The 27,780-nt window shown below is 45.5% G+C and overlaps 1 protein-coding gene and 1 pseudogene across 3 annotated transcripts in view; one reads left to right on the top strand and one right to left on the bottom strand.

Annotated features, from left to right (window-relative positions):
• The window catches only part of RPTOR (regulatory associated protein of MTOR complex 1), a 538,471-nt gene that overhangs the window by 312,478 nt on the left and 198,213 nt on the right, over window positions 1-27,780 (top strand). The gene's annotated exons all lie outside the window — the stretch shown is intronic.
• LOC132582020 (U2 spliceosomal RNA) lies at window positions 17,478-17,552 on the bottom strand (annotated as a pseudogene).

Genomic DNA, 27,780 nt, shown 5'->3' with positions numbered 1-27,780 from the left:
TTGTCGTCTTCTAATGCCGGCTGGCAACTTGCACTATCTCACCTCCCCAGTTAGCAGAGGAGCTGGGATATTCTCTGTGACCAACCCCATGTACCCTGAGAACTACCACTGTGCCTGATTTAATACTAAACTGATAAAGATTAGTGCATCTGAAGAAATGTGCTTGCGCGCAAAAGCTTATACCGTGAATAAAATTTTGTCATTCTTAAAGGTGCCACGGGACTCAAATTTTGTTCTAAAGATTAGTAGTACATTTTCTCCTCCTTTCAAATTGCTGCTGTCCCATTCCATCCCCTCCCAGCCTTTAACCTAGCTGGATTTCAAAGACTTGTTAGATGTGGTTCAGCAGTATTTGTGGGAAAGAAGGGTTAGTGCAGTAGACAACCTATCATGGCAGTGTGCTGTTCCACTGTGGGAGCACTAAAGGAATGTACGTATGCTGTGAAATGTTTTTCTATTTGACTTGAGCGTGTCTCATAAATAATTGTAGAACCCCTTTTTAGATGTAAGATGGCAACTGTTACTCCCTATCTTTTTCTGTCTGTATGCCTAAAGAAGATTTTCTCCAGCTTTGCTCTCACTAAATAGAAGGAATTCCTTTCTTTACTTTCAGTACAAATCACGTGAGTCATTCTGTAGAAAAATAGGTGGTGGAGCTCATCCAGGGAAGTGCGGGCCCTGCAGAACCTTGACCAGTTCCGCAGGGCCTGCAAGACCGTCCTCTTTAAACGAGCATACACCAACATCGACTGCTGAATTGCTGTGAATAAAGGATCCGCCATCTACATTACTATGGAACTATTTAAACTGGCAGAACCAGCGTCAGAATATCACTATCGCTGCCAGATAAATTTAATTTAACTTAAATTATGTATTTTAAATATACTAACTGGTTTTTATATGTTTAATCTTTTAATTGTTAAATTTAAAGTTTTTATTTATTAATGTAAATGTATAAAATGTTATTAGCCGCCCTGAGCCGCCTAGGCGGGGAGGGCGGGATACAAATAAAATCTATTATTATTATTATTATTGTTATGCAGCTGCACTTACTATTCAGTGGACAAGGTGGGAAGGAGGAGGTGGAACTGTCAGAAAGGTTCAAGAACTGTGATCCTCTGAGCTCCCGCTGAATCCAAGGCCTGAATGAGATTATCATTGATAGCTGACTTCTGCCTTATTTCTGATTTCTTTGTACTGTCTTGTAAGAACCCTAATATAGTTCCTTCACTATTGATAATCTTATGTCCTCCTCACCAGTTGGAGGCAAGTCCCAGACCACATGTAGGGTTCAGTAGCACAGTCCAGAATCATAGACCAAGGTCAGATAGCAAGGTTCCAAGAATTTAAACAAAGCAGATAACAGGGATGATCATAAGCAAATTACACACAAGTTTATCCCACTCTGGCTTCAACCTTATGTGAGAATTTCCTTACAGGTGTTGCTGGATCCCACACAAGCAGAGCCAGCTCCTCTACTTATGAGAAGTACTGAGGCTCAGACCCTGTAGTGACTTAGTTGTCTCTCCTAGCACTTCTTTAGCAGAGGAGAGGCTTTGGGCTGCCAGGTATGCACTTTGAGAGCCAGTTTGATATTGTGGTTAAGCGTGTGGACTCTTATCTGGGAGAACTGGGTTTGATTCCCCATTCTTCCACTTGCAGCTGCTGGAATGGCCTTGGGTTAGCCATTGCTCTCACAGAGCTGTCCTTGAAAGGGCAGCTTCTTTGAGAGCTTTCTCGGCCCCACCTACTTCACAGGGGTGTCTATTGTGGGGGAGGAAGGTAAAGGAGACTGTAAGCCACTCTGAGATTTGGAGTGAAGGGCGGGGTATAAATCCAATATCATAATCTTTTTCTTCTTTTTCTACCTCAACCCTAGACCTTTAACTCCTCTGCTCCTGGGGTGCTTCAGGAGCCCATGGTAGGTCTGGTCATGATGGGTCCATGCTGGAACCTCCAGGCCTGAGAGTTCTGGTGTTTCAGGACCCCTTTGGGGAGGCACTGAAAAATCCCTCTCACTGAGAGGGTCTGAAAAGGCAGGGCTTGGGGGAAGATTTTTTAATTAAAAAAAAATTAATAGAGCAAGGGTCTGCAACCTGTTTGAGCTTGTGAGCACCTTTGGAATTCTGACACGGTGTGGTAGGCACAACCGCAAAATGGCTGACACAGGAGGCGGGGCCAACCACAACACGGCTGCTGCAGCGTATGTTCACTCACACAGTGAAGACCCTTGTGCTGTGGTGATAGCTGCTGCCAACGCAATATGCACAGCAGAAATCCTGCTGTGCATTTGGCCCTGCCTGCTTTCTAAAAACACTTGGCAAGCACCAGGAAAGGTGTTGGCCACAACTGTGTTGCCTACGGGCATCATTCTGATATGATAATATATAATGGTATAATGCAGACAGTGGCTTCACGTAAAGAATCTTGCATGTGCAAACAGCAAAGTGATACTCTGAAAAAACAGTGGGGCTTGATTCTGATTAAGGGCATTTGGGATGCAGTACTAAAATAATTAATGCACTTAACTGGAACTTCTGTTGAAGTGATCAGATTTCCCCAGCTTTAATGTATTTTTCTAATTTAGGTAGAAGTTGATAATAACTCAGAAAATACCTGGGGACTTTGGGGGTAGCGCCAGGAGACTTTGAGGGTGAACCCAGGAGACTTCCCCATTCACTAAAATAAATAAATAAAAATACAGCAATGCAGTTCCCCTGAATACAGTCTTCATTTCCTTGTCCCTTAGTAGCTGACTGCACTTCCACCAAATGAAAGTGAACACACCCACATATACTTACAAAGCAGCCAAAATAAAGGCAGTTTGCAAGCACACACTTCTGTGATCTCACTGGGCAGGGCTGGCGCAACCCGATAGGCCCCTGCCACCCCCCAGTGCCCCTTCCCCACCACTGCCATCACCCACCTCTCCACCGCCCTCCTCTGCCTTGCCATCTAGCCTGGCAGCCTGCAGGCGGGTGGTGGTGGTGAAGGGGCTGGATTGGGGTGACACTGCAGTGACTGCGCCGCAGCAAGGGAGGGCCGGCTCTGAGGACCTCTGAGTGCACACACCACACCACCCCCACTCAGCCTTTCTGGGTCTGTACTTCCACCAGAAGCACAGATCTGGGAAGACTGAGTGGGGGCGGTGGCACAGCATATGTGCTTGCAGCCAGACCTTCCTTACCAGATGCTCCTCTGCGCTCACCCTCGCCACCACCCAGGAAGGTGGTGGGGAAGGGCCTGATCAGGGGACGTGGTGCAGTGTGGGTGGGTGCGCTACGGCAAGGGAGGCCAGCTCTGAGCCCCCCAAAGTGCATGCACAGACCCGGGAAGGCTGAGTGGTGTGGTGTGTGTGCTCAGGGGCGCTCGGAGCCAGCCCTTCCCTGCCGCCTAGGACACCAGCCCTGTCACTGGGACAGTTTACTCATGGGAGTTGCTGAATGTAACCATCTGCTGTATTTCCACCAACTTCTTCAGACTAACACAGGAAACAAAAGATTCTAGTACTGTAAATGACTTCTGAAAGGAATGTAAAACAAATGGAGGGACTGAGCTCTCTTCCTTTCTCATAGCTTCACAGACTCAGCTGGAACAGCTATATGGCTCTGCCAGATTGCCCTACCCCCAGTCAGCTTTGCTCCTACTGAGATACACCTTCCAAGTTTCCAAGCTTATTCTAAGCTTCCAGGCGTCTTCTAAAGCCTTCCAATGTGGAAAGGCACATTGTGGCTACTGGAGTGGGGCTTCCCCCCACCGGCCAGCTGGCTGGTGGTGGGGAGGAGCCTGCAAAACCAGGGGATCTCCTACTGGGACCTGAAGACTGGCAAGCCTGACATTACAACACAATTTTTTTTAACTTTTCAAAAATCATTATCTCCCTATCTCAACCTAGGTCCCATGGTAGCCATTTTTTTTTTTGGCTTTGCCTCCCATGGCAGCGATTTTGCAGCTGGCTCTGCCTCTAATGGCAGCCATTTTATAGTTCTGCCTATCACCCTGGGTCAGAATTCTAAAGGTGCCACAAGCTGAAAAGGATTGGCGATCCCTACGGTAGAGGCTGTCAGTTGTGTGTTTGTCTGATGTGATCTAGAGTTTTTCCACAAGGCATGTGGTGAAGTTGTGTAGCCAAGGCTTTGGTTTTGAAACTCATCTGCACATGGAAGGTAAATGGAGGAGACAAGATCCATCGGGATGGAGAAGTCAGAAGTTGGGATACAGTATTGCCTGCATATCATTTTACTATGATGCACAGAAACTATGATACATAGAAACAAACACATCAAAATTTCATTCTGATAGCTGATAGTTCTCAGCCAATAAATAAATATATAAGCACAAGATGAGTGGCTCTGCAAATGGGAATGCAGTGGTACTTTTATCTATAGCCTATGCAGAAAGGAAGGTGACGCTGTTTATGAACCTAGATATGTATTGGCATTAGGGGTGTGCAAAAAATGTTCTAAGTATTTTTCAGTGTGGGTGTATATGAGCCCTGTGGCGCAGAGCGGTAAAGCTGCAGTCCTGCAGTCCTAAGCTCTGCTGACGACCTGAGTTCGATCCTGGCGGAAGCTGGGTTCAGGTTGCCAGCTCGAGGTTGACTCAGCCTTCCCATCCTTCCGAGGTCGGTAAAATGAGTACCTAGCTTGCTGGGGGGAAAGTGTAGATGACTGGGGAAGGCAATGGCAAACCACCCCGTAAAAAGTTTGCCGTGAAAGCATTGTGAAAGCAACGTCACCCCAGAGTTGGAAATGACTGGTGCTCGCACAGGGGACTACCTTTACCTTTCTTAATATTTGATCTGGAAAAAAAAATTCCAGCTCCCAATACCGATACCAATTCCAGATCCCAATATCAATACAGTATTTGGTACTGGTTAAAAATAATGTGCTTTAAAAAAAAAACGCACAATGCAGAGCTCGCAAGGGAAAATCTGCTCCCCTGGGGCACAGCCAATCCTGGCTGAGCTCACTTCTCCTACAGCCCAGTTTAAACCAGGCTGCAGGAGAAGGGAGCCCCAAGAGCTGCTGTGCCATGAGTGGACTTGCTTCTCCTGCGGTCCAGTTTAAACCGGGCTGCAGGAGATGCCTGCACACATTCCAGCCTGTGTGGAGCAGTCTGTTCCTGGCAGCACAGCAGACCCTGGGGCTGGTTTAAGTCAGACTGCATGAAAAGACAGCCCCAAGCCAAGCTGGAAGAGACAGTCTGCTCCCCACCAGCACAGCTGATCCTCAGTCTGTCTTCTGCAGTCCCCTTGAACTATACAGGGACTGCAGTGTAAGCCTGATAAAGAACTGAGAGGTGGGAGTGATCTACTCTGGCCTCTCTGCTGTTTTTGGCCTGGTAATTCCTGAATATATCTGGGATTTGGGAAATAACTCCCCCCTCTGAGAAATCCCAGACACATTTTGGGATGCCAGAATCTACCCAAAAACACCAAGTAGATTTTTCAGGTAGATTTTTGGCTCAGGTAGACCTGAATGCACACCCCTAATTGGCATTGATTATTCTTCATATGCTGTGATTACAAATAATGTTTGGGAGTGTTATTAAATGGTCAATCAAACAGTAATGTTTTAGTATGATACAAGCCATGAAGTTAAAATGCTAAGTGCCATTTATGGGTTAAAGTCAGGGCTTTTTTGTAGAAAAAAAATTGCAGCAGGAACTCATTTGCATATTATGCTACACCCCCTAGTGTCACCATTGTTTCACACAGGCCTTTATGTAAAAAACTCCAGCAGGAACTCATTTGCATATTAGGCCACACCTCCTGACACCAAGCCAGGCGGAGCTGCATTCCTGTTAAAAAAAAAACCCTGGTCAAGGTGATGACACATAATCTTTATTAGACATTACCATCCTGAAATTCTAGAAGAGCATAATATAAAATTCAAATTTAGAGACAGTATATTGTCAACCAGATTTGTCAGATATGTTATTATTATTGCTATTTTTAAGATAAGGGATATAAAACTGACAAGAAGGCTTTGATCAGCATGATTTAGTGAGATACTCTTGCGTCATCTAAACAAGAACAGCTGTAGTTTGTCCACACTGTATCCCTGCGCTGACATCTAGAGGGGCCATGCTACAGGTAAACGTACCCTTAGGTCTTACTTATTTATTTATTTATTTTCATTTATATCCCGCCCTCTCCGCAAGCGGACTCAGGGCGGCTTACAACATTATAAAACAATTAATCCAATAAAACATATAAAACCATAATTTACATCTCAACTTTAAAACCATTCTATAGCGCTATTTCAATCCAGTATAGGCGGTATTGACTTCTTAACTATGATCAGACCCACTGGTGTCCGGTGGCAGCCCTTTTTCAATTAGACCACAAAAGCCTGTTTAAACAGTTCGGTCTTACAGGCCCTGCGGAACGCAGATAAATCCCGCAGGGCCCTTATAGCTTCTGGGAGGGTGTTCCAAAGTTCTGGCGCTGCCACCGAAAAAGACCTGGATCTCGTTACACATAGCCTGGCTTCTCTTGGGCCAGGGGCAGACAACAGATTTTTTGTCCCTGATCGCAGTGCTCTCTGGGGGATATATGGGGAAAGGCGGTCTCGTAGATAGGCAGGTCCCTGACCATAGAGGGCTTTAAAGGTTAATACCAACACCTTGAAGCGAACTCAGAATACAACAGGCAACCAGTGCAGCTCTCTCAGCATTGGCTGAATGTGCTCCCGTCGCGGCAGCCCCATTAGCAGCCGTGCCGCAGCGTTCTGCACTAGCTGTAGTCTCTGGGTTAGCGTCAAGGGTAGCCCCATGTAGAGAGCATTACAGTGATCTATTCTTGAGGTGACCGTAGCATGGATTACCGTCGCTAAGTCGTTGCGCTCCAGGTAAGGGCCAGCTGCCGCGCTTGCCGAAGATGAAAAAAGGCAGATCTAACAGTGGCTGCCACCTGAGCCTCCATTGTAAGGGAGGACTTAAGGAGCACACCTAAGCTCTTGACCTTAGGGACCGGTATCAATGGTACCCCGTCAAGGGCCGGCAGCTGGATCTCTCTCCCGGACCGCCCCGACCCAGGTAGAGAATCTACATCTTCGTCGGATTCAATTTCAGCCGACTCAGTCTGAGCCAAGAGGCCACGGCTTGTAACGCCAGGTCTAGATTTTCCAGGGTACAGTCAGACTGGCCACCCATCAATAGATAGAGCTGGGTGTCATCCGCATATTGATGGCAACCCAGTCCGTACCTCCTGACAATCTGGGCAAGGGGGCGCATATAGATATTAAATAGCATCAGGGATAGGACCGCTCTCTGCGGCACCCCACAGCTAAGAGAGTGCCTCTGGGATGCTTCCTCCCCTATCACCACCCTTTGTCCCCGATCTTGGAGAAAGGAGGTCAGCCACTGTAAGGCCGATCCCTGAATCCCCACATCGGCAAGGCGGCTAGTCAGTAGTTGATGGTCAACCATGTCAAAAGCGGCTGACAGATATAATAACAACAGCACTGCGGAACCGCCATGGTCCAGATGTCGCATAAGGTCATCTATGAGGGCGACCAGAACTGTCTCCGTCCCGTGACCTGGCCGGAAGCCGGTCTGTGAGAGCAAAGACCTGACCCGTGTTCAGTATTCTTGGAACTGGATCCCATTGGCTCAAAAGCCTACCTTAGGTTTCTTGATACTTGAATAGCATGGCTGATTGGGCCATACACAGGTAAACGTACCCTTAGGTCTGTGAGAGCAAAGACCTGACCCGTGTTCAGTATTCTTGGAACTGAATCCTATTGGCTCAAAAGCCTACCTTAGGTTTCTTGATACTTGAATAGCATGGCTGATTGTCTCTTTCTGGCCCCTGGTAGCATTCTGTTCCTGCTTAAAAGATGTCCTTAAATTTAGGATTCATTACCCCATCATCGTGTAATCTCAGTAGCAACTGAATAGCTCCATTATACTAACCACTCTTCAAACGTATTTGAGACCATCCTATAGGCAGCTTACAAAACAGTTGAAAAAAACACAAAGATACAGGGAACACAATTACTGATAACCAAAGTATGTCAGTTTTATCAAAATTCATAAAAGTTCAGGTTCAGTCACATATCAGTCACAGAACTAGTAATTTTTCTAAACATGATGCAGTGCAATAAAGTGCTTGTGCAAAAATGAATATTAGTGTAATATTTTCAAAAGTGCCAGCATGGACTCAATAAATGGATGTATCAGAAATGCCTCTAAAAAATTACCAATTCTGTGACTGATGTGTGACTGATGTATTACTTATATGGAACCTGAACTTTAATGAATTTTGATAAACTGACATAATTAGGTTATCAGTAAATGTGTTCACAGTCTATTTGTGGTTTTTTTCAGCTTCTGTTCCATGTAGCTTACAAAACAAAGCATGGGGAAATGATAGTTCATTGGCTTGGCTTCGATTTTTAAAATATTCCTGTATCAATATAAGAATACTTGGCAATGTTTTCTTTTGTTATTAGCTGCCACCCCATACATGCATCCAGATACAAGTGGCCACCTGCTGTTTTTCTAGATGTTTTCAAGACTAATTAGGAGAGCTGTGTGATGCTGTTACGTTTAGGGTTGCCAATCCCCAGTTGGAGGCAGGGGATCCCCTGGTTTGGCATCCTCCCCCCACTTCAGGGTTACCAGAAAGCAGAGGAGAGGTGTCTGCCGGGCACTCCATTATACCCTGTGGAGACTGCTCCCCATAAAGTATAATGGAGAATCAATCCATGGGTCTGTGGGGGAGGGCTGTTTTTGAGATAGAGGCATCAGAATTTCAGCATAGCATCTGTTGCCTCTCCTCAACACTCCCCCCCCCCCCCAGTTTCAAAATGATTGGACCAGGGGGTTCAATTCTATAAGCCCCAAAAGAAGGTGCCCCCATCCTCCGTTATTTCCAATGAAGGAAAGGCATTTAAAAGGAGCACAGTTCCTTTAAATGTGGTGGCCAGAACTCCCTTCAGAGTTCAGTTATGATAGTCATAACCTTGCTCCTCGCTCCATCTCCAGAGTCCCCAGATATTTTACTGAGTTGTGTTACAGATGTTATCAGAAACTACTTAGCTCTAGCACTGTTTCCAGTCTGTTCAAGTCCCTTACGACATGAAGAAAATGTTTTCATCTTATAACCTTGGTAAAATAAACATTAAAGGTAACATGAGATGTGCATGTCCTTGGATTGAGGCACATATGTCACAGGGATAGGAATGCGATACAGGATGTCTTATAGCTTAGGAGCTGCATTGCTGGAAAAGCAGGAGGTTGCCTAAAGAGAGATCCTACAAGCTACTTCATCCCCCTGTTCCACAGATAACGCTGTAACGATGTTTGAGTGCTGTGGCACCTTTAAGACCAACAAAGTTTTATTCTGGACAGAAGCTTTCATGTGCATCCACACTTTTAAAGATACCACTATAGTTATTTGCCTGTCTCCATTATGCACACATACACACCATACAGATTTTTAGAACAGATTGCTTTTTGTATCATGATGTTGTTAGTGAGTCCAAAGGGAAATCTGTGGTCAAATGGGATAAAGTACTGAGAAACAACAAACATGCCAATAACTTGCTCAGTGTACTCAATACAAACTGAAATGTTTAACGCACCAGAAATCTATGCCATCAGACTGATCGATGTCAGTGTTGAGAGAACAGGGATGCCAGATTCTTGCAGCGGAAAATCCATTCCAGAGTTCAGAAGGAGTTTTTGAAGCATTAGTTCCTCTCACAAAGGAAAAAAAAAACCCATAAGCGTTAGACATTATCTGTGAAAGACTGATTCAGCTTCAAAATTAATGAAAGCCAAACCATTTCATGTGACAGAGGAGAACCAAAGTGAGCCTTTGTAATAGCGTTTCATTTCTGATAAAGTAGAAATGGGGGGGTTGCAGCATTCCACAATTTACAGTGTGGTATAATAAAGCAGTCTTTAAGGAAATCTGGAAGTTCTCAGCCTTCCTTTCCTTACTTATAAAGTCAACTTTTGCTGCATCTCAAGAGACTTAAACTAGAATCAAGTTAGAAGAAATTGGAATAAATTATTCAAAAGTATATTATATTCTTGCTGTATGTGTGTTTGGATTGGAAGGAGATGGAATTTTCAAGAGGAGAAATAAACACTTTATATTTTTAAATAAAATATTGCTGCCTTTTTCTCCAGGGGAAGGTGGAAGCTAATGACAAGAATCACAGAGGCCTTTCCATAGTTTAATTTTTGATGTGGAGTCTTGAGGGAGTCGTGCTACCTGCCTTTTCTGGTGTTCCTTCAAAGTAATAGCTTGCAGTTTATATTTTTATTCAGGTGAGGATCTCTTTAGTGCATCACTGAATTTTTGCCCACAAAAATGTTGGTGTTCAAAGAGAGGAAAGTTCTCTAGGCCCAGAGGTTTCACAAATTCCTCTAGCTTACATCTAGGCCAGGGATTTAGTTTGGCTCCAGTTGGAACAGACTGTAAGATTAAAAAATCCATCACTCCTTTGGAAACTGGTATCCAATGGCCTTAGTAGACCAGCCTCCCACATTTCCAGTGCGGTTATGCCAGAGGCTTGGGAGAATTATTACAAAGAGCTATATGGATCAACAGAGGATCCACATCCTTCAATGGAGATTTCAGAGAATCTACCAGAATGACCACCTGTTGAACCATCTGAGGTAAAATCCTTAATTATGTCTTTAAAGTCAAAAAAAGCCCCTAGCCTTAATCCCTGCAGAGTTAATTAAAGAAAATATAGTCTGATGGGCCCCGCTGCTTGCCAAGCTATTTACTACAATAGATAAAACCATAAGAATTCCTAGAGGCTGGGACACTGGAGTTATAGTGCCCTACAAAAAGGGCATTAAAAAGGACCCAACTAATTACAGGCCAATTAATCTCCTAAGTATACCAAGTAAGATCTATGCCGGTCGACTAAAAGAGAAATTGAATGAATGGATCGAGCAAAATAATATTCTTGGGCTGAAACAGACTGGTTTTAAATCAAGTTGTTCTATACTAGATCATTGTGTAGTCCCAGATCATCTAATATCTAAATACTCTGCTAATTTTATTTTTTTATTTATTTATCTGAGATTTATATCCCGCCCTTCCCACCAGGTGGCTCAGGGCGGCTTACAACATGAAAACTAACATAAAAATATAAATTAAGCATTAAAATTTCCTCCGCCTTATATGCAGCCTAATACTTCCTCCGCCTTATATGCAGCCTTCATAGATTTTAAATCTGCCTTAGACCTCGTACATCGGTATCTTTTATGGGGAAACCTGAAGGATATGAGGGTGAACAGGAGATTATTGGCCCTAATAAAAACGTTATTCAGGAACACTAAGATCAGAGTGAGAACAGACCCCAAGGCCATCTTACAGAAGCCATAAATGTAGAAAAGGGAGTCAAACAAGGCTGTATTTTGGCCCCTTCCCTATTTAACCTGTTTATTAACAATCTGTGGAATCATCTAAACTGCCCAGAGGTGCATGCTCCAACCATTGCCGAGAAACATATCCCTCCTGTTATATGCTGACGATGCGGTGCTGATTTCTAGGACCCCTGTCAGTCTTAAATGAGCTATGAAAATCTTAGCTCAATACTGCCATTCCAATTATATTAAAATCAATTACCAGAAGTCAAAAGTTTTAGTCTTTGCTAACAAACCCAGGACATATCATTGGCAAAACAACTCAGTAGAAGTTGAACAAGTTCATTGTTTCAAATATTTGGGAGTAGTTTTTCAATCCTCTCGCTCCAGAAAGGCACATGTGGATCATATAATAATGAATGCGACTAGAAAACAGGGACAACGGAGAAATTTTTCTGGAACTCAGGGGGACAGAATGTAGCTGCGGCAGTTAAGATCTTTAAGGCCAAATCTCTTGCCCAACTACTGGTTGGAGCCCCTTTGACCATATCCCCACATAAGACACACTGGCAAGCATTAGAAAGAGTTCAATCTAAGTTTCTAAGGCATGTTCTTCAAGCCCCACCCGGTGCTTCAAACGCTTTCATACGAGTGGAAACTGGCATGGTCACCTTACAGGCCCGTTTATGGATTGCTGTCTTTCTATATTGGTACAAACTAATGACTAACCCTACTGGGCTAACGAGCCTGATAATGAAAGACTCCTTGACACCTTACTGGATTAGAGAAACTGAGCTTAAATTAGTTTATTATGGGCTCTCTAAACAGTTTATGATGCAATTGGAAGGTAGTGCAGTTAAACCCTTCCTTAAACAAAGGATTCTAGATATCGAAAGACAACATAATTTGTCCCAGATTAAATGTTATCCTTCAGGCACAGGAAACCTGAATCGAATAGTTCTGACGCCATACTTGCAGAATTTAGACAAACCTGATTATAGAAGAGTCTTCACATTCAAGAGAGCAAATATGCTCCCTTCAGTGGTCACAGAAGGTAAATACAAAAGGCGCCCCTATGAGGAAAGGTTATGTATCTGAGGAGATGGGAGGATAGAGACGAGAGAGCACATTCTCTTTGAATGTAAACTTTATCAGAACATTTGATTGACTTATATTGCTTCTATTTGTGACCAATTCCTGGGAAGAGGTTTTAGCTTTGATCTAGATAAGATTTCAGCAGATAAGAACTAGGAAATTACTATGAAGGCTGCAACGTTTGCTTTACAAGCTATAAGACTCCGTAAACAGCTAACAGATAAAAACATTTAAATGTCTACGAAATATTTTAATTTATGTTTTATAACTAGAAATGTTTTATGACTAGAAATGGAAACTGAAATTTTTATGTATAATATTTTGTATTGTGCCCAAGTTCAATTGTATATCTTGGTTTGGCTTTTTTTTTTTTTAATGCCACTTGTTACCTATTTTCTTTCTGTTTGGATAGGTCTCTGACCGTGTTAAACTAAACTTGACTTCCCCTAGTTTACATCTTTGCATGCCTTTCACTGTCTACCTACAATGCGGTGAAATGACACCTCACCCTATAGGCCACTTGTGTAGAAATTACAATTTAAGAAAATGTTTTCACTCTACTACTGCTCTGAGGTTGGTTTAATATAGACCTTCCACAAAGGCTGTAGAGCAAGATTATCTGCTGAGTTTTCAACCTGAATAACTAAAAGACTGAAAATTAAGATTTATATGATGTGAAAAGAAACCAAAGTACTATTAATGGTCAATGGCTAAAGTTCTATAAAATGGATGGATGAAGTTCTATAAAACTCTGACACGACCTGGGGTTTGTGTCCATTTTTTTCTTGCTTCCTTGTCCAATCCAATTGTGGATGTCTCTTAGAAGACACACATCTCTTAGAAGCCATGATTTGTTGACTGTTTAATCACATGAACTTTAGGCTGTATATGCCAGAATGTTTTATTACCATCATCTTTGAACATGAATTGAGAGTTACCTTTGTCAACCTATGGAATTGATATAAAATGGTCTATTTGTGCCTATTTGGACTATATGAATTCTTTTATGTTCTTCTGTTATATTTGCACTTCCCTTCTGATTTGTCTTGATTTACCTTGTTTATTGTATATTATGATAGGCAATTCATTTAGTATAGAAACAGTCACACTATTTCATTAAAAATAATGTTATTGTATTTTGTAGCATCTTTTCCATGGATTTTTCTCGTTTGGATTAGCTTTGTTATCTGTGGTCTCCCATTGTTTAGTAATTTCAGGAAAGCATCCTCAAAGATTTTTAGCGGCACCAAAAAAAGGGGTTATTTTTTTCTTTCTCCCTCCCCCTCTTTTGGCCCTTCTTTAACTGGAAAAGACAAGACATCATCTGACAACATGCTGACATCACATCATTAAACAGTCACTCAAATGTGGTTGTGCAGTTGAGGAGGATAGGCACAAACTGGGAAAATATAAGGTTGTGGTGGTTTGTGAGAAACCATAAACCTCTATGAACTTTTCGGTTTCCTGAACTGGTTTATGGTTCATTGGTTTGTGAGTTGGGGGAGGAGAATTCCTGGGGGGCATTTTTAAATGCCTCCCCTTCCATTGCTGAGGTGTGCTGCCGCTGTGGCACACCTCAGCAAGTAAAGGGAAGGCACACAGGTCTCTTTAATTTATATTATTTATTTATTTATTTAACTTCTATTCTGGCTTCCTCACAAACAGACTCAGGGCGGGTTACAACATAAAAGTTATAACAATAATCACATTAGTTTAAGTTTATGGTCCCTGGCCATTGGCCTTCACAGTTAAAACACATTTGAAACATTAAAATATTCAAAACATATTTACAAACAGACAAAGTTAGGATTCTGAAACCTCAGCTCACATTCAGTTCAATACAACAAGAACACACTTGGAGACATTCTAAAAGTCACTATTGGCTCTAGGCTTCTTTGCTACCAGGGCAAAAATAGCCAGACCGATTCTTCACTAGCAGTCACTCTGCCCCCAGGCTTCAACTTTCCCTGACTCTAGTGATCAGTTCTTCACTAGTTGCTACACGGGTGCATTTTGATCCATGGCTCACTCCAATTTCCTTTGTGGTTGCCTGCTCTTGTTTTTTGGAGAGCAAGAAACTGCGAGGGAAATTGGAGCCACAGATCAAAATGCCCTGTGCAGCTACTGGTGGGAAATTGTTCACTTGAGCTGGGGAAAGCAGAAGCTTGGGAGTGGAGCAACTTAGTGAGGAGTCTGTAGGAGGCAGAACAACACATCAGAGACCATAAAAGCTAGTTTTTCAGAATCTGTGAAAAACTGATCAACCAGAATCTCAGCCAGGAATGTATTTTTAGGGCAAAACATAATGTGGCTGATCTTCCACTGAACTGCCACTCAAACAAATACATTGGTCAATTGGACTGTTGGCGTAGCAACCTTTTAGTAACTCAGTTGGCATTGTTTGAAAGCATAATGCTGTAAATGCCATTCTTATGAGCTGTTAAATTGACCAAGTAGGAAGTTCAGGGGTGCTGAACTAATTTGTTATGAGTAGGGTTGCCAAGTCCAATTAAAGAAAAATCTGGGGACTTTGGGGGCGGAGCCAGGAGACTTTGGGGGTGGAGCCAGGAGACATTGGGGGTGGAACCAGGAACAAGGATGTGACAAGCATAATTGAACTCCAAGGGAGTTCTGGCCATCACATTTAAAGGGACAGCTCACCTTTTTAAATGCCTTTCTTCCATAGGAAATAATTAAGGATAGGGGCACCATCTTTTGGGGCTCATAGAATTGGACTCTCTGGTCCAATCGTTTTGAAACTTGGGGGGTATTTTGGGGAGAGGCACTAGATGCTATACTAAAAATTTGGTGCCTCTACCTCAAAAAATAGCCCCCCCCAGAGCCCCCAATACCCACGGATCAATTCCTTATTCCCTATGGGAATTGTTCTCCATAGGGAATAATAGAGTGCCTAGTAGACATTTCCCTCCCCCCCCACACACGCTTTCTAAAGGGGGGGAGGGCCTCCATACCAGGAAATCCCCCCTCCCTGCCCCCTCCCTCTCTCACACACACAAATACTTACCAGATCTTCTTCCGGAGAACTCTTGCTTTGAAAACGAAAGCAAAGAAAGGGAGGGGCCGTTCTCCGAAGCCCTTCCTGTTTCCTCCTTCCTGCCCAGCCTTAAAGGGGCAGCCGTTTTACAAACTGCTCAGGAGCTCAATACCCTACAGGTGTGTTCTCCCCCCCCCACCCCCGCTTCCCGATTTCTGGAGACCGGGGGATGAAGCTGCAAAACCAGAAGTCTCCCGCCAAAGCGGGGTGGTTGGGAAGCCTAGTTATGAGGGCCGGATCTGACATAAATGAGACCTTGTTGGGCCGGGCCATGTTGGGCCAGGCCATGTGTGTTCCTATTTAAGATTAGGTAGCATAGATATAAACTTTTTAAAGGACACAGACAAACACAATTAAAGTTTTTTTAAAAAAAACATTATAAAACATGCTTAAAACATTAGCAATCAGTGGTCTTAATAGTGCCTTCTTTGTATTTCTCCCATGTGATCCAGGGAACTGGGCAAAGGAAGCTCTGGCTCTTTCCTTCCTTCCCCAGGGGACCAGGAGATGGAGGAGCCTCAGCCAATAGAAGGAAGAGAGGCTTGGCTCAGTAGCTCTGCTGTGGGATTGAGAGAGCCAGGCAAAACAAGCTATTCCTTCCCCCTTCCTCCCCAAGGAAGGAGCCTCAGCCAATGGAGAAAATAAAGGCTTGGCTCTGTAGCTCCTATGTGGTTGAGCAGGCCTTGCAAAGCTAGTTGCGATGCAGAAACGAGCAAGAGAGAGGGAGAAGGAAGCAGGTGACAGCTAGTTCCTCAGGGGCCTGATAGGAGCCCTCCAGGGGCCTGATTTGGCCCCCAGGCTGCATATTTGACACCCCTGCTCTAGAATGATCTTTCTTTATGGTTTGACACCATGGGGCAAACCTCTGATGGAAAACAGTAGAATTGTCAATTATAGAGCCCTCTTTAAATATCCATTCTTGTAGGTCCAAATTATTCCCCAGCTGCTGGAGCAAATAATTGGAAATAGTACGATGAGTGATAATGCAAGAAAGGAAATCAGAACAAGTTTTGTCCCTGCCTAACAATAATTACATTAGAATTCTGAAAACATCAAAATCACAATGAACAATAATAATGATGGCATTCTGAGAAAAAAATAGTACTGTCCCGGTACTGTTTCAGATATTATGGTATACAGATATACAGATATCCATGGGTTCCTGGGTTAACTAGGCATAGCAGCTCACCTCAGCGAATGAAGGGAAGTCAGGGCATTTAAAGAAACCTACGAACTGAATGAACCATTGCAAAAAACATGGCAGTTAGTGGGTGGTTTGCAAACAACGTGATTTCCTGAATTGCTCAGTTCACAAATCAATTAATTAGTCCAGTTCATCATTAACTTGGTTTGTAAGTCAGTTCATGATTTTCCTTACCCTTGTGCCACAGTTTATCTTTGTGATGACATCACAATGTTAAAATCAGAGTTAAGGCAGTGTTTTCTACCCTCACACTAAGTAGGCAATAATTTTCACACACACCCTCCAGATTTCCAGATTTATTTGACAAAATCTGCCTCCTCTTTTTGATTCAGCCCGTTCTCTTGCTTGCTTTTTGTTTCTGCCATAACAAAAAAAAATCAATTTTTTTCTTCAGCACAGGCAATTCTGAGATGAACGAAAAGTTTAAGTACGTATGTCTTCCAGTAAAGATAGGCAAGTATGAGTAATTTCATTATACAAGTATGAGCCCGAGAGCCATTTTATCACCTGCTAACTTGTCACATATATTTAAAAGGGATTGCATATGGCCAAATGTGGAAAATGGTTTTTATATGTTAGATCTAGATTTCATTCCTAATCTCATCGCTTAAAATGACTTCTCAGCATGAGGCTTGCTACCTACTCAGGGACAAATGAAAACTCTGCTCCAGAAAGCTTTTGAATCCAAAGAGCTCTTACTGTCTTAGATTGCCTGTTGTACAAAAATGAAGTATTTTACACTATATTAAGCTGCATTATGACAACCGTAGCCCATTAATTTCCAAATAGTGTGCTGTAAGACTACTAGTGTGAAATAAGATACTACACTTGATCTTAGCCAAAAGGCCGAGAAGCGATCAGTTCATAATTATTAAAGCACAAAGCACCTGTCTATACAAGAAGCTGCCTTCCACATCTCTGTGCCGTTTACTGCTATAGCCTTACCTTCTTCCAGGTCTCTGATGAGTGAGTCAGTTATTCCTGATGCAAAGAGGTGTCCTTAGAGGTGGTTGCCCTTTGCATCTCTGCACGGTTCACAGGGTTGCCCAGTTTTCTCCAATAAAGACAAACACAGCTAAGCTGCAAACTCTGGTGCCCCTTACTGTTTAAGTTACAGCTGCTGCACAGACTTCACAAGAGGTAATCTCTCTCCCCCCCCCCCATCATTACCACCACTGTAGCTTCTTCTCATAGCCAGCTGGATATTTGGCAGGGGATAGAGAGGGGTGGATAGAGATAGAAGGAGAGAGAAGGAGGAAGGGAGAAAAGTGAGACGTGATCATAATGGATAGATCCGATGGAATCCAAGTGACTTCAGTAAAAGTGGGGTTGAGAGAGCCTGGTCAGGCCTATTATGAGCTCCCCTGTCTTTTAAGCTCATCATTTGTTATACTTTCAAATGAGACTGACTGACTGATGGGCAAGAGGAGCGTTTACGGAGGAAACACCTAACAGTGGAACACTTGTGTAATATTTTTCTTCAGAACAACAACAACAATATGTTTTATACCCTGCTGTACCCCACAAGTGGACTCAGGGTGGCTTACAACATAAAACCATCAGGAAATAAAAACAATAAACGGCAGCAACAGATAATAACAAAAAACCATACCACATATCAGGCAAGGAATAGCTGATGACACCCAACTCTATCTGCTAATGGATGGCCGGCCTGGCTCCGTCCCAGAAAGCCTGGACCTAGCATTGCAAGCCGTGGCAGGTTGGCTCAGACTGAGTGGGCTGAAGTTGAATCCAACGAAGACAGAGGTCCTGTGCTTGGGTCGCGGTGCCCTGGGAGGGGAAATCCCCTTGCCAGTCCTTGATGGTGTGCAGCTCAAAGCGGCACACAAGGTCAAGAGCCTGGGGGTTCTTCTGGAGCCTTCATTATCAATGGAGGCACAGATAGCGGCCCCTGCCAAGTCCGCGTTCTTTCATCTTCGTCGGGCGAAGCAGTTGGCCCCCTTCCTAGAGTGCCGCGACCTAGCAACAGTGATCCATGCTACGGTCACCTCGAGACTGGACTACTGCAACGCCCTCTACATGGGGCTGCCCTTGTGCCGAATTCGGCGGCTGCAGCTGGTGCAGAACGCGGTGGCTAGGCTGTTGCTGGGGCTCCCAAGGTGGGAGCACATACAGCCGGGGCTGCACGGACTGCACTGGTTGCCAGTGGCATACCGAGTTCGCTACAAGGTGCTGGTTATTACCTTTAAAGCCCTATATGGCCGAGGACCTACCTACCTAAGGGACCGTCTCTCCCCATATGAGCCCCAGAGGGCACTGAGGTCATCTGGGAAAAACCAGCTAAATATCCCTGGGCCAAGGGAGGCCAGACTGAAAGCCACCCGGGACCGGGCCTTCTCTATTACTGCTCCATTACTGTGGAACCAACTCCCTGAGGAGGTGAGGGCCCTACGATGTTTAGAGGGATTCCGTAGGGCCTGTAAGACCCACCTTTTCAAGATGGCCTTCAACTAGCGGGAAACTGTGACAAATCTAGATATGCTGCTAGAAATGCTTTTATTCTTGAAATGTTTTTACTTCTGAAATTTATTGAAACCTGTTTATAACACCATACTGTTATGTTAATTTTAATACTCTGTAATTGTTTTAACCATGTTTTATAAGTACAATTGATGTAATGTATGTTTTATGTTGTGAGCCGCCCTGAGCCTGCTCCGGCGGGGAGGGCGGGATAGAAATAAAAAAATATTGTTATTATTATTATTATAGGTACCCCAAGAAACTCCAGGGCTCAAATAATATCCAAAAAACCAAAGTAGAATTTTTGCTCACAAGACTCCACAGCTTAGAGGGAACATTGGTTGGAAGAGCAGTTTCAGATATAGGAGGGAAGCGGCAACACCCCCAGTACTTGAGCAGGCTACTGTTTTGTAACATGAAGGTTACTGTATATTGCAATAATGTGGTTTTTATTAATTGCTTCCAAAATGGAAACCCTGCCGTTATGCATCCTTAGGGTTTGTAGAATCGTTCGGGCTCAAGTGCCGTGTTCTACTGGAGAAAGTTTTCCTTCCAGACGTTTCGTTCTCAGCTGCGGAGAACATCCTCAGTGGCGTTGCAGCCGGAGCAGGCGCTTTGACCTTCTTGGCTGCTGTGCATTATGCATCCCTTTATACTCTCAATTTGAATTGAGTAGATCTACAGATTCCTTGCTTTTTTAGCTCCTGTTGTGTCACCTCTTAATTTCCTTTTGTTTTTCCCATTTGAAGAGCTCCATCCCTCCCCCACTTCTGGCATATTTCTACCAGGTGCTTGTGATACCCTTTCATGGGTAGCTGCTTATTGTGCTTGCATGTTTGTGCATGTTTGACATTTTTCTCTAAACATTAACACAGTGGAAAGTCTTAGCAAGTCTTACACTGCTTTCCCCCCACCCCCACCCTGTGTACATAAACTGGAGAGAAAATGGTCTCAAAGGCAGTAGCATAGTACGTAAATGGATTGAGCAGTTACTGTGAAGCAATTCAGGTTATCACTGGCTCTGTACATTGCTAAAGGCAGTCATATTAAATTCTGATACTGGTGATTATACGTTTCAGAAGGATTGAATAATATTGACTGATATGACCACATTGATTTTTAATCATCTGTTTTTAGAAGAAAGTAAAGAGATTGGTCCTAATCTGCCAAAATCAATTTTCCAATACTGCTGAAGTCCCCCCCCCCCCCCTTTCTTTAAACCATTCTTTGACCTTGCGAGAGCTGCTATGGACTTTTTGTGTGTGTAGGTATTAGTGTTCTTTATCTGAAATGCCTTTTAAAGAATTTGGCATCTGCCTCCATAGGCTAATGACTTACACTGGTGTCTCCTGCAATTTGAAAGGAACACAAATCAAGTCTGTAAACGTGTCTCTTCCCATGACCCCTCCTCACCTCTGAGCAATAAAGTATTAGATACAAAGCATTTATCTCAAAACCCCAGTGCTACTGGCTCTTGCCAAGTACTGTAGAGTATTCTGTTCTACAAAACAGAATCTTATCCTTTCTTGTCCCTCCCCCTTAAACTTGACAGTATTCTTAATTCTACTGTGGAAGATTTTTTTAAAAAAGTATTATAGCAAAACAACTTCATAAAAATCTGCAGACAGTTTTTCTTCATTGCACTCTTTGGGACTTTGGCTTGGCAGAAGGGAACTGGGACACAAGGAAAACTAAAGGCTACCATGAGTGCTATCAGAATACCTTAGAACTGTGGTTCCCAACCTGGGGGCTTTTGGGGATCCTTTTGGGGGCTACGGAGTTATTGCAAAAGGTATGTGACTCCATATGTACACTAAGCACTGCATTTTGATCTTTTTTTAGGGTTACCAGTTGTGGGCAGGGGATCCCCTGGTTTGGAAGTCCTTCCCTGCTTCAGGGTTATCAGAAAGCGGGGGAGGGGGATGGCCGCTGAACACTCTATTATAAATGGAGAATCAATCCGTGGATATCTGGGTTTGGGGGGGGCTGTTTTTTGAGGTAGAGGCACCAAATTTTTAGCATATCATCTGGTGCCTCTCCCCAAAAAGCCCTCCCAAGTTTGAAAAGGATTGGATCAGGAAGTCCAATTCTATGAGCCCCCAAAGAAGGTGCCCCCATCCTCCATTGTTTCCAATTGAAATAAGGCATTTTAAAGGGACGTGGTCCTTTTAAATGTGATGGCCAGAACTCCCTTCAGAGTTTAATCATGCTTGTTAAAACCTTGTTCCTGGCTGTACCCCAAAGACCCCAGATATTTCCTGAGTTGGACCTGACAACCCAAGTCATTATGCAGTTGGGTTTTTTTTAGCAGGAACACACAGGAACAGTGTTCCACCTGGCTTGGTGTCAGGGGGTGTAGCCTAATATGCACATGAGTTCCTGCTGGGCTTTTTCTACAAAAAAGCTCTGTGTGAAACAATGGTGATGCTAAGGGTGTGTGACCTAATATGCAAATGAGTTCCTGCTGGACTACTTCTACCAAAAAAAGCCCTGTCATTATGTATTTTCTCAATTAGCTAATACTAATAGAACAACTTCTATTGTGGGGGGAAGCGGCTGCAGAAAAAAATGGTGTTAAAAAGGAGTGCTTATATTTGAAAAGTGTCAGGGGCCATTGCCTTAGATTATATCACCCATCTTCCTTCCTAAGTCCGCTTGAGGTACGTGGACTCTTTAACCCAAGGAAGATGGTCTGCTGGGGTTAGGTTTTGCAGGTAGCAAAGAAGACAAAAATTTGAGTTTCAGGGAGAATGCTACTTTTGGCTTCAAAAACCAGGTTTTTTCCATTGTTCTAGCTCCCCAGCAGTAAAACTAGCACCAAATGAATGAAGAGAAAGAGAAGAAGAATTGACCTAAGGAATTCTTTATAGAAGAAGAAGAAAAATTGGATTTATACCCTGCCCTTCACTGAAGTCTCAGAGCAGCTTACAATCTCCTTTCCTTCTTCTCGCCACAATAGACACCCTGTGAGGTAGATGGGGGCTGAGAACTGTTCTTGAGAGAACAGCTCTGAGAGAACTGTAATTGACCCAAGATCACCCAGCTAGCTGCATGTGGAGAACTGTGGAATATAACTTGGTTCTCCAGATTAGAGCAAGGGTTCCGGAGGGCTCCTACCAGGCCTGTGAGCAACTCACTGTTGTCTGCTTCCTTCTCCCTCTCTTGCTTCCTTCTGCATCACAACTTGCTTTACCACGCCTGCTCAATCACACAGAAGCTACAGAGCAAAGCTCGTACCTTGAAGAGGAAGTGGGGGAAGCAGAGCTAGCTTTGCCAGACTCTCTCAATAGCACAGTAGAGCTACCGAGCCAAGCCTCTCTTCCTTCTGTTGGGTGAGGCTCAACAAGGTGGATTAGACTGAGTGTGTGTTTTTGTCTGTATCCTTTATAAAGTTTAGGAGCCCCGTGGCGCAGAGTGGTAAAGCTGCAGTACTGCGGTCTGAACTCTCTGCTCATGACCTGAGTTCGATTCCGGCGGAAGCTGGATTCAGGTAGCCAGCTCAAGGTCGACTCAGCCTTCCATCCTTCCGAGGTCGGTAAAATGAGTACCCAGCTTGCTGGGGGGGGGAGTGTAGATGACTGGGGAAGGCAATGGCAAACCACCCCATAAAAAAGTCCTGAAAACGTCGTGATGCTACGTCACCCCAGAGTCGAAAACGACTGGTGCTTGCACAGGAGACCTTTCCTTTTTTCTTTTATAAAGTTAATATCTCTCCTACCTGGCATTACATTTTATGACACTTTTGGCCTGTCCTGACAAGGTCAAGATCCAGTCCCCATAACAAATAAGTTTGACACCCCTGGATTAGAGTCTTCTCTCTGGCTCTCAGATTAGCTGCCAGATCATCTGAGTGCTGGCAATAGTTACTTCAGTTTTAGCTGTGTACATCTTTTGGTAGGAACTTTGGAGAGTTAGCTGCCTACAGGAATTCTTTGTCTACTTCTACAGAGTAGGCATTTTCTGAGGGGGAGGAATGAACCAGGTCTCTGCAGTTTGTTTAAATGTTCAGATATCATGTCAGGATGATAGCTTGAAGTAGGATATAGATGTGAATGTAATAATTGACTTTATCTCTTGTCACAATTTAGGATAAATATCTCCCGCAACTCTTCTCTGTAACCATTTTGCCTGCATCCTGGGCATTTATTGAGCATATGGGAGCCATTTATTGCTTTTGCTTTGAAGCTGTTTTGATTATTCCCTGATTACCTCTTAATTATACAGGTAGCCTATTGTGAAGTGGAAGGTCATTACTGAAGGAGTAATGAGAACAAGGAGAGGAGGGAGCAAGTAAAATAAACAATATGAGGAATATTAGAGAAGAAACTGCAAGCTTTGCAACTCTATTCTTTATTCTGTATGTAGATTTTACTATCTGCAGTGAGCCAGCTAGTAGCTGAGACAAAAGATTGGATCCTGCTTTTGCACTAGCTAGTCTCCTGGGCAGAAGACAGTTCAATAAGATTTAAGGGAGGTACTCAACCAAGCAGTTAGCATTCAGTTTCTTAATTATCTACTACATCTGTGTGTGAAGGTTCTTTGAAATTGCTTAGCATGTGAATGATAACATTCATGGGGAAGTAACTGTGTTTACATAATGCCCCCCCCCAAAAAAAAGGTAAAAAACCCCTCCTTTGAGAGTAGTGTGACGCTCACAATCCTGCCATTTTAAAATACTGAGTTGGAGCCCAGTAGCACCTTTAAGACCAACAAAGTTTTATTCAGAATGTAAGCTTTTGTGTGCTAGACGCTTCCATTCTGAATAAAACTTCGTTGATCTTAAAGGTGCTACTGGATTCCCAACTTTGTCCTGTTGCTTCAGACCAACACAGCTGCCCACCTGGATCTATTAAGATGCTGGGCTTTAAGATTTTATATTGAGACATACACCAACTAGAGAAGGGCTGCAAACTGAATCTTTCTGTTCCCCGCTCCCCATATGCAAATGAGAGAAGAGGAACTCACCAAATCTTAATGAAACGAAACATCTTGTTAGGGATCTGTAATGACTCACTTCAACTTACACTTAATTGGAAAATATAGCAAGTGCTGTTAAAAAGCTTAAGTTAAAGCCTGCGTAATGTTTCATTGTTTACTACTTAAGTATTTGTACCCCATCCTATTAAAATGTGCAAAGCATCATATGTTTGTAAATCAGAATAAAGTGATATTCTGTTGCAGTGAAACAATAAACACCATAAATCGGCATCACAGTAAAAGCAGTAGAATAGAAGGGGCCATAGCCAAAATCAAAGTGTTGGAGAATACTACAAACTTTACTAGACACCAAAGGATAGTAAAGTAATGTACCCCATAAATGAGTTAAAACCAGAATTTTGAATTGTGCCCAGAAACGAACTGGAAGTCAATAACAAATTTTAACACTGCTTAGATATAGTCAAATCAGCAAGTTCTGCTTAATAGCCTGTGTGTTCAGAAAAGGTTGCAGTTTCTTGAACAACCTTAAATTTTTTTAAAGTAATCTAACTGGGTTTTATCAGGCATGGATAATTATATCAAGGCTATCTTTATTCAGAAAGAGCTATAATTGGTGCATTATATGGCTAGGGTGGCCAGACCGTCCCGGTCTCCCGGGACATTCCCGGTTCTGGCCACCCAATCCCGGCTCCCGGGCTGCCTATACCGGGACCATTAAAGGTCCCGGTTTAGCCAGCCCCGGAGCCGGTGGGCCGCGGGCGCCGGCGGGGAAGGCGGGGAGTGAGGGAGGGAGCGTCCCTGCGCCTGCGCAGGGCCCCTGCGCACGCGCAGGGACGCTCCCTCCCTCACTCCCCGCCTTCCCCGCCCGCGCGCGGGGCCGGCAGCGGTGGGGGAGGCCTCTCCGCGGCCTCCGCTGGTCGCTGGGGGCCTTCCAGAGTGTCTGGAAGGCCCCCAGCGACCAGCGGAGGCCGCGGGGAGGCCGCGGAGCACCCGGCGCTGGTCCGGGAAGGCCTTCCAGAGCCTCTGGAAGGCCTTCCCGGGCCAGCGCCGGCCAGCGAAGGCCTCCCCGCGGCCTCCGCTGGTCGCTGGGGGCCTTCCAGAGTGTCTGGAAGGCCCCCAGCGACCAGCGGAGGCCGCGGGGAGGCCGCGGAGCACCCGGCGCTGGTCCGGGAAGGCCTTCCAGAGCCTCTGGAAGGCCTTCCCGGACCAGCGCCGGCCAGCGAAGGCCTCCCCGCGGCCTCCGCTGGTCGCTGGGGGCCTTCCAGAGTGTCTGGAAGGCCCCCAGCGACCAGCGGAGGCCGCGGGGAGGCCGCGGAGCACCCGGCGCTGGTCCGGGAAGGCCTTCCAGAGCCTCTGGAAGGCCTTCCCGGACCAGCGCCGGCCAGCGAAGGCCTCCCCGCGGCCTCCGCTGGTCGCTGGGGGCCTTCCAGAGTGTCTGGAAGGCCCCCAGCGACCAGCGGAGGCCGCGGGGAGGCCGCGGAGCACCCGGCGCTGGTCCGGGAAGGCCTTCCAGAGCCTCTGGAAGGCCTTCCCGGGCCAGCGCCGGCCAGCGAAGGCCTCCCCGCGGCCTCCGCTGGTCGCTGGGGGCCTTCCAGACACTCTGGAAGGCCCCCAGCGACCAGCGGAGGCCGCGCGGAGCCCGCGGAGCACCCGGCGCTGGTCCGGGAAGGCCTTCCAGAGCCTCTGGAAGGCCTTCCCGGGCCAGCGCCGGCCAAGGAAGGCCTCTCCGACGCCTCCCTGGCCTCGCCGCCGCCCCCCGCCGCTGGACTCGCCGCCGCCGCCCCACCCGCCGCCGCCGCCCGACTCGCCGCCGACCGCCACCGCAGGTAAGGGGGCCGAAAGCGGGGGGGGGGGGGCGGCCTTCCTTTCTTCCCTCCCTCTTCCCTTCTTTCCTTTCTTCCTCCCTTCCTTCCCTCCCTTCCTTCCCTCCCTCCCTCCTCCCTTCCTTCCTTTCTTTCTTCCTTCCCTCCCTCCCTCCCTCCCTTCCTTCCTTCCTTCCTTCCTCCCTTCCCTTCCCTCCTCCCTTCCCTCCTCCCTTCCCTTCCCTTCCCTCCTCCCTTCCCTCCTCCCTTCCTTCCCTCCCTCCTCCCCTCCCTCCTCCCTTCCTTCCTTTCTTTCTTCCTTCCCTCCCTTCCCTTCCTTCCTTCCTTCCTTCCTTCCTTCCTTCCTTCCTTCCTTCCTTCCTTCCTTCCTTCCTTCCTTCCTTCCTTCCTTCCTTCCTTCCTTCCTTCCTTCCTTCCTTCCCTTCCCTTCCCTTCCCTTCCCTTCCCTTCCCTTCCCTTCCCTTCCCTTCCCTTCCATTCCCTCCTCCCTTCCCTCCTCCCTTCCTTCCCTCCTTATGTTCTTATGTGGCGCAGAGTGTTGGACTGGAGGGGCCACTGGCCTGATGCAACAGGGCTTCTCTTATGTGACACAGAGTGTTGGACTGGATGGGCCACTGGCCTGATCCAACAGGGCTTCTCTTATGTTCTTATGTGACGCAGAGTGTTGGACTGGATGGGCCACTGGCCTGATCCAACAGGGCTTCTGTTATGTTCTTATGTGACGCAGAGTGTTGGACTGGATGGGCCACTGGCCTGATCCAACAGGGCTTCTCTTATGTTCTTATGTGACGCAGAGTGTTGGACTGGATGGGCCACTGGCCTGATCCAACAGGGCTTCTGTTATGTTCTTATGTGACGCAGAGTGTTGGACTGGATGGGCCACTGGCCTGATCCAACAGGGCTTCTCTTATGTTCTTATGTGACGCAGAGTGTTGGACTGGATGGGCCACTGGCCTGATCCAACAGGGCTTCTGTTATGTTCTTATGTGACGCAGAGTGTTGGACTGGATGGGCCACTGGCCTGATCCAACAGGGCTTCTCTTATGTTCTTATGTGACGCAGAGTGTTGGACTGGATGGGCCACTGGCCTGATCCAACAGGGCTTCTGTTATGTTCTTATGTGACGCAGAGTGTTGGACTGGATGGGCCACTGGCCTGATCCAACAGGGCTTCTGTTATGTTCTTATGTGACAATACTGACTTTGGTGGACCCAAGCACTGATTCAGTGTAAGGGAGCTTTGTGTTTGTGACTGGAGTGGACAATACTGACTTTGGTGGACCCAAGCACTGATTCAGTGTAAGGGAGCTTTGTGTTTGTGTCTTCTGGTGCAATTTTGTTCTCAGATCCTGTATTTACTTCATCAGTATATGGGATAAGGCACTTTCTCAACTGTGCTGCATAATGCAGCCTATTTATTTTGTCCTGTTGGCTCTGTTGGCTCTATCTGCGCCACCTTCATCACTTTCGGGGTGTGGATCCCCCAGTGGGGTGGGCTCCCGACTCCCTCTGCCGGCTGTTTCTGATAGCCCTGCGCCCCCTCTTTCATTTGATATGTGTCCCGTGCGGGTGCCACCCTCCTGCCGGGAGATGCCGCAAAATGAGCCCCCTTGAGGCTTATGGCGGCAGGGCTCGGGGGAAGCAAGCTAGACTGCTGTTCTTTTGAGGGGTTATAGAGTGTTTCGAGCCCCTCCCTGTGGCATCGGTCCCATCGTTGTGGGACCCAGGGGGCCGGCGCAGCGGCCCGCTGAAGCAGCCTGTCAGTCACTTCCGCATCTCGACCTGTGTTATTAGTGACAGGCTGCTTCGGCAGGCTGCTGCGCCGGCCCCCTGGGTCCCACGACG

This window comes from Heteronotia binoei, chromosome 13 (genome assembly GCF_032191835.1).
Source record: "Heteronotia binoei isolate CCM8104 ecotype False Entrance Well chromosome 13, APGP_CSIRO_Hbin_v1, whole genome shotgun sequence".
Taxonomy (NCBI): Eukaryota; Metazoa; Chordata; class Lepidosauria; order Squamata; family Gekkonidae; genus Heteronotia; species Heteronotia binoei.
Note: the sequence above shows the minus strand (reverse complement) of the source record. Positions and strands in the feature narration are given on the sequence as shown.